The sequence below is a fragment of the Pongo pygmaeus genome, chromosome 5 (genome assembly GCF_028885625.2).
Source record: "Pongo pygmaeus isolate AG05252 chromosome 5, NHGRI_mPonPyg2-v2.0_pri, whole genome shotgun sequence".
Classification (NCBI taxonomy): Eukaryota; Metazoa; Chordata; class Mammalia; order Primates; family Hominidae; genus Pongo; species Pongo pygmaeus.
In genome coordinates this window covers 157,920,120-157,927,316 of record NC_072378.2, presented here as the reverse complement: position 1 = coordinate 157,927,316, position 7,197 = coordinate 157,920,120, and the positions used below count along the sequence as shown (strand labels likewise).

The 7,197-nt window shown below is 39.7% G+C and overlaps 1 pseudogene; it reads left to right on the top strand.

Moving 5' to 3' along the window:
- The first annotated feature begins 5,330 nt into the window (after positions 1-5,330).
- On the top strand, positions 5,331-6,972 carry LOC129039143 (very-long-chain 3-oxoacyl-CoA reductase-like; annotated as a pseudogene).
- Positions 6,973-7,197: the final 225 nt, after the last annotated feature.

The window sequence follows — 7,197 nt, the reverse complement described above, 5'->3', positions numbered from 1 at the left end:
ACGCCACCACATCCAGCTAATTACTATTATTTTTTGTAGAGATGGGGGTCTCACTATGTTGACCAGGCTGTTCTCAAACTCCTGGCCTCAAGTGATTTTTTCATCTTGGCATCCTTGTTGGCATTTCTATGGAATAAAAACCTCATTGGAACGAACAACTGAAACCACCTACCTCAAAGGCTGTTTGTGAGATTAAAAAAATATATATGAAAGTGCCTTGTAAATAGTCAATTCATATGCAGGTGTTAAATGTATTATGATTTTCCTTTTTCTCACTTAGCAGTTTTCACTATTTAATATTGTTTTCTTCCTAAAAGTAATTGAGATATCTATGAGAGTGTCTACTTACTCACAAGGATTTCTTTAGGGGGCCAATAGCCTGATTGCTACATTCAGGGAAAAAAATGTGTGTGTCTTTGTTTTCCTACGAACATCTGGATAACTTTACATTAATAAAATCTGAGGATTATTTCAGTTTGTGTATAAAAATATTAAGATTATTCCTGATTATAGATAATTCAGTAAGATAAAGAGTGCAAATACATTTTCTAAAACTTCCCATTTTTATAACTTTCTGTTGTTCCTATAATATTTCACCTTAAGAGACATTTTAATTCTAATACAGACTCATTTCTGGGTTTAAAATTATTTCGAAACATAAATAACTTAGTAACTTATACTTTATCTTACATCTTTTCTGGGATGACACAGATATACTTTTTTTCCTAATAAGCTAAGACTTTTCTCCACCTTTTTATTTAGCTCATTTGGATGCCTTGGGGACAGAAATCAGGTTATGCATTTTTGATAGGAGGACCAATGCAGTAATGCTGTGTCTTTCTCAGTACCACATCAAAAGGCACACGATGCTGGTGGTCCCAATATTAATGATGTTCATTTTGATCATTAAGGTAAGGTGGTTCCACCAGGTTTTTCCAATATAAAGTTCCATTTTTCCATTGTAATTAACAGTTACAAAGATAGTGGCTGGGCGCAGTGAGCTCATGCCTGTAATCCTAGCATTTTAGGAGGCCGAGGTGGGCGGGTCACTTGAGCTCAGGAGTTTGAGACCAGCCTGGGCAACATGGCAAAACCTCGTATCTACAAAAAAAAATAAAAAAATTAGCCAGGCATGGTGGTGCGTGCTACTCAGCTGCTCAGGAGGCTTAGCGGGGAGGATGCTTGAGCCCAGGAGGCAGAGGTTGCAGTAAGCTGTGATCACGCCACTGCACTCCAGCCTGGGTGACAGAGCAAGATACCATCTCAGAATAATAATAATAATTACAAAGACAGAGATTGTGTAAATATCTTGTTCTTCATCAAACTTTCACCCAATAATTTCTAATTTTTTCCCTTCCTTCCTTCCTCCTTCCCTCCCTCTCCCCTTTCCCCCCTCCCTCTCCCTCCCTCTTTTCTTCTCTCCTTCTCTCTTTCTTGGCATTTTATGGCAAGGAAGCACTTTCCCTTCTCCCCATTTATGTATCATTCATGCTATACAAACTGGTGTGTTTATATCAGCATGGCCTTCCAGATACTTATTTTATTCAATGGGTTATAATCTATTCTTACTGATAGCTATTTTGATATTCAAATTATTCTAGAGGTGGCTAGAATGAGCTCCTTAAGCTAAACCCTATGTAATTTTTTTCTTTTTTTTTTTTTTTTTTTTGAGGTGGAGGCTCATTCTGTCGCCCAGGCTGGAGTGTAGTGGGGAGATCTTGGCTCACTGCAACCTCTGCCTCCCGGGTTCAAGCGATTCTTGTGCCTCAGCCTCCTGAGTAGCTGGGACTACAGGCACCTACCACCACGCCTGGCTAATTTTTCTATTTTTAGTAGAGACAGTGCTTTACAATGGTGGCCAGATTGGTCTCAAGCTCCTGACCTCAGGTGATCCGCCCACCTCGGCCTCCCAAAGTGCTGGGATTACAGGTGTGAGCCATAGTGCCCGGCCGCCCCTATTGAATTTGACATTCATTGAATGGTTGCCTCTCTTCTATCTGATTTAGTCAAATGTTCCAGCCTCATCACGTACTTTGTCTTTCCAGCCCTGCAATCTGTCATTTCTCCAAGGGTCCGTAAGTTCCTTTTAGTGGGAAATATATATGTGTTTGTTCATCTCTGTTTCTATCTTTAAAAAAACATAGACACACATATGTATAGATGTTTACTTTCTTCAATGTTAAAACACTGTGTGTTCAAGTTGATAACCTGTAATTCCAATTTAAAACTGCATCTATAGTCCATGCTTCCCGCTTTTCACATCTGTAGCTTCTTCCTCCCATGATCCTCAATGCATTTACTCATATCCTCAAGCCTAGAACACAAAAAGGTTTTCAAACTGCTAGTCCATGCCACCACAAAAAAGCATACCAGCAAATATCATTAAATACTTATTTTACAGTTCTTCCTTTTTTTATGTTGAACAATGAAGAAAGTAAAATAGTAGACATCCGTTGTGTTTCTATTGTTGTGGTTTCTATTGTTTTGGTTTCTTTCTAATTTCATCCCGAGATCTCTAGAGAGTGATGCAGGGCAGGCAAGCCCCAAAGTGGAGCATGGCCTGCTGGGTTCTTGGCTTTGCCCAGGAAAGAATTCAAGGACCAGCCAGAGGTAGAAGGAAACAGCTTTATTGAAGCATCAGTGTTGCAGCTCCGCAATGGCTCCTGCAGAGCAGGGCCACCCCAAAGGCAGAGAGCAGCAGCTCTGGGCAGGTCTGCAATCATATTTATACCCACTTTTAATTACATGCAGATTAAAGGGCAGTCTATGCAGAAATTTCCAGGGAAGGAGCAGCAACTTTTGGGTCATTGCGTCATTGCCATAAAAAGGGGCAGTAACGCCTAGATGTTGCCATGACAACGGTAAAGTGACATGGCATACTGGCAGGCATGTCTGATTGAAAGCTGATTTTGCTCCCCCTTTTATGCATTTATTTATTTATGAGATAGAGTATCACTCTATCGCCCCGGGCTGGAGTGCAGTGGCACGATCTTGGCTCACTGCAACCTCTGCCTCCCGGGTTCAAGTGATTCTCCTGCCTCGGCCTCCGGAGTAGCTGGGATTACAGGCTCCCGCCACCACACCAGGCTAATTTTTGTATTTTTATTAGAGATAGGGTTTCCCCATGTTGGCCAGGCTGGTCTCGAACTCCTGACCTCAGGTGATCCACTCACCTCAGCCTCACAAAGTGCTGGGATTACAGGCATGAGACAGTGCGTCTGGCTGTCCCCTGCTTTTAGCTAGTCCTCAGTCTGGTTTGGTGTCTGAGCCCCACCTCTACAGCCATGTCCTGTCTCAAGAGTGCCCGTAGGGCAAGATAACCCCTCTCTAGGAGAACTCTAACTGAGGGAAAAGTTAGGTTCCTGTGTATCAGTCAGGTGAGATATGATGAGGAAATAAAACCAAGATGCATGAAACCAAAGAAATGTATTGCTCATAGGTCCCAGAGAGGTTAAGGGTGCCTGCAGGAGGCCGATGGGGAGTCTGGAGGCTTTGAGGAGTTCATCCAGTGGGCGGGTCGAGGGTGGGAAGGGACTTCTGGGATTATGTCTTCATTAAGGTCCGTGGGCACTGTCTCCTAGGTTTGTGGACTGGATAGTTTAATGAAAATACAGATTGGAGAACTTGCTTACATGACTCTGGTATTGATGATTCGGTTTTACAGTGGTAGCAGCTGTGGGGTGTATGGGGTTTTGAGTTAGTGGGATGAAAAGCAAGTAGGCTATAGCAAAAACAACTAGGCAGGGCCAGGGGGGGAGTTTTAACTAGGGCAAAGGTGATGGGCTATGACTTGGTTGTAAACAACTTACGTTAGGCCTAAAAATGGATGCCAAGGCAGCAACTATATTAAACAAATTTATGATGACATCCTTACATATTCCCAGTCTTAGGGTGAAAGCATCAGATATTTTATCATTAAGTATAATATTACCTTTCGGATCTCTCTAGATGCCCTTTATCAGGTTGAGAAAATTTTCTTCTATTTCTGGTTTGCTGAGAGTTTTTATATGTTGGGGTGTTGAATTTTGTCATATGTTCTTCCTGCACTTATTGACATAGTTTTGTCCTTTATTTTACTAATATGATAGGTTACATTGCTTAATAATTGGATGCTAAAAAAACCTTTAGGGCCAGGTGTGGTGGCTCACACCTGTAATCCCAGCACTCCGGGAGGCCGAGGCTGGTGGATCACCTGAATTCAGGTGTTCGAGACCAGCCTGGCCAACATGGCGAAACCCCGTCTCAACTAAAAACACAAAAATTAGCCAAGCGTGGTGGCACGTGCCTGTAATCCCAGCTACTCAGGAGGCTAAGACAGGAGAATTGCTTGAACCCAGGAGGTGGAGGTTGCAGTGAGCAGAGATCATGCCACTGTACTCCAGCCTGGTGATAGAGAGAGACTCTCTCAATAAATAAATAAATAAAACTTTACGTTTCTGAGAAAATCCTCACTTGATCAACATATATTGTCCTTTTCATATATTGCTGGATTTGAATTGCTAACATTGTATGAAAAAAATTACATTTACGTTCATGAAGGTAACTGGTTAATGACATCTTTTTTCTTTTTATTGTCATGTCTTTGTCAGGTACTGGCTTCAAGATTCTCTTGCCTCATGACATGGGATTGAAATTGTTTCCTCATCTATGTTTTTGAAATGGTTTTTGTAAAATTGATATTTCTTTCTTAAGTGTTTGGTAAAGTTCACCAGTCAATTCATTTGCTTCTGGAATTCTATTTGAGAAGAGGTTGATGATAGAAAATTCAATTTGTTTAAAAGATATAGAGCTATTCTTATTTTCTCTTTCATCTTGGGTCTGTTTTGGTAAGCTATGTTTTTCAAGAAATTTTTCTATTTAGTTTAAGTTGTTCATAGTCTGTTATTATCTATTTAATGTCCGAATGATCAATTTTTCTCAATCACTCTTGCTGAGGTTTATCCATTTCAATTTTTTTTAGAAAAACAACTTTTGCTTTGTTAGTTTAAGCTATTGTTTGTTTTCTATTTTATTTATACCTTTTATCTTTATAAGTACTTCCCGTCTATTTTCTTTGGGTTTAATTTGCTCATCTTATACTAGATTCTTAAGATAAAAACTTAGATTAATTTTAAACTTTTTTGTTTTTGAATACAAGTATTTAAAACTATAAATTTTCCCCTAAGGACCACCTTACCTGCATCCCACACATTTTCATATGTTGTATCTTTATTATCAGAGTTTAAAGTATTTTCTAATTTTCTTCTTAGGTTTTTTCTCATGATTTTTGCTTTTATCCATGGTTTATTTAGAAGTAAGTGGTTTAGATTCACGAAGGTAGTGAGCCCTAATGGAAAGCCATAGAGAGTGCTCTCCCCGCTGCCAGCTTCCTGTACTGGGTAGGTGCAGGCACCGTGGCCTACCTAGCCCTGCGTATCTGCTACTCGCTCTTCAGGGCCCTCTGGGTCTGGGGAGTGGGGAACAAATCGGAGGTCGGCCCAGGGCTCGGGGAATGGGCACATCAGGTAGTACTGATGGAAATGGAAAATCGTCTGCAGAAGAGTTAGCAAAGCATGGAATGACGGTTGTCCTTATCAGCAGATTACAGGATAAACTCGACCAGGTTTCCAGGGAAATAAAAGAAAAATTCAAAGTGGAGACAAGAACCATTGCTGTTGACTTTGCTTCAGAAGATATTTATGATAAAATTAAAACAGACTTGGCTGGTCTTGAAATCGGCGTGTTAGTGAACAACGTGGGAATGTCATATGAGGATCCCAAATACTTTTTGGACATTCCTGACTTGGACAATATGATCAAGAAAATGATAAATATTAATATTCTTTCTGTTTGTAAGATGACACAATTGGTGCACCTGGCATGATGGAAAGATCTAAAGGGGCGAATCTGAACCTCTCAGCTGGCAGAGGCATGTTCCCCGTCCCACTGTTGATGATCTGTTCTGCAACCAAGACTTTTGTTGATTTCTTCTCTCAGTGCCTCCATGGGGAGTATAGGAGCAAGGGCATCTTTGTGCAGAGTGTCCTGCCATACTTTGTAGCTATAAAACTGGCTAAAATCCAAAAGCCAACTTTGGATAAGCCCTCTTCGGAGACATTTTGAAGTCTGCAATTAAAACAGTTGGCCTGCAATCCCAAACCAATGGATACCTGATCCATGCTCTTATGGGCTTGATAATCTCAATCCTGCCATCTTGGATTTATTTTAAAATAACCATGGCTATGAAAAGTCTACACAGGATCGCTATTTGAAGAAAACCAAGAAGAACTAAGCATTGATAACTGCATTATAACTTGGCCAGATTCACCAGCCTATGCATGCTCACTGCAAGGCATCTTGAAAATCTGAAGTTGTCATTTCAATAGTTATTAACATGACTAAATGTTATCTTAAGAGGAAAACAGAAGTTGCTTTTAGGGGTTTCTGACATGTATTCTGGATACTACCAGAGGTAATTTTGGAGTTTAATATAAATGCTCATTTCAAATGAATATAGAACTAATATTGTCAAGAACAGCTAATAGGAAGGAATACTGTTATAGCAAATCACGGAATGAAAGACCCAAACATAAAACTCAGCAGTTTTATCTGCTCCAAAATGCGATTGATCATTATTCCTGTATTTTCTCTGAAACTGATTATAAAAAGTAATGTCCAGCTACTCTGTTGTTTTTGACACTGTGAAGAAATGAAGATTAATTGATTTGATTTGTTTATAAGCAAACACACTGTGATTTACAAAGATCTCTTTAAGGTTTTATAAAATTATGTTCCAGTTTGTACATTTATATGGAATCGTTCTTTATCAAGGGTAGCTAATGACATAAAAATAATTGTGAAATATGGAGTTATTTCTGACACATGAAACCCACTAAACTGTGCTTTTTCGTAATGCATATTTCTTCTCAGTTTAAATGTATGTAAATATCAAAGCTATATGGTATGATTTATAAAAATAAATGGGCCAAAGTGTACATTGAGACTGGCAGCCATCTATGGTACCACTGAAACCCTAACCCAGAAAAGTGGCCTGCTTGGACACCCAGCCTTCTTTGTTTCTGCATTGAACCAATATTGCTCACACGTGTGACACAGGCTAGTCCTATAGAAGTAATGACATCATAGAAGTGGCATTATAACTTTTAAATTGATACTCTATTGGTAGGTACTAGTATAATTAGTTTTAATAAAACATGC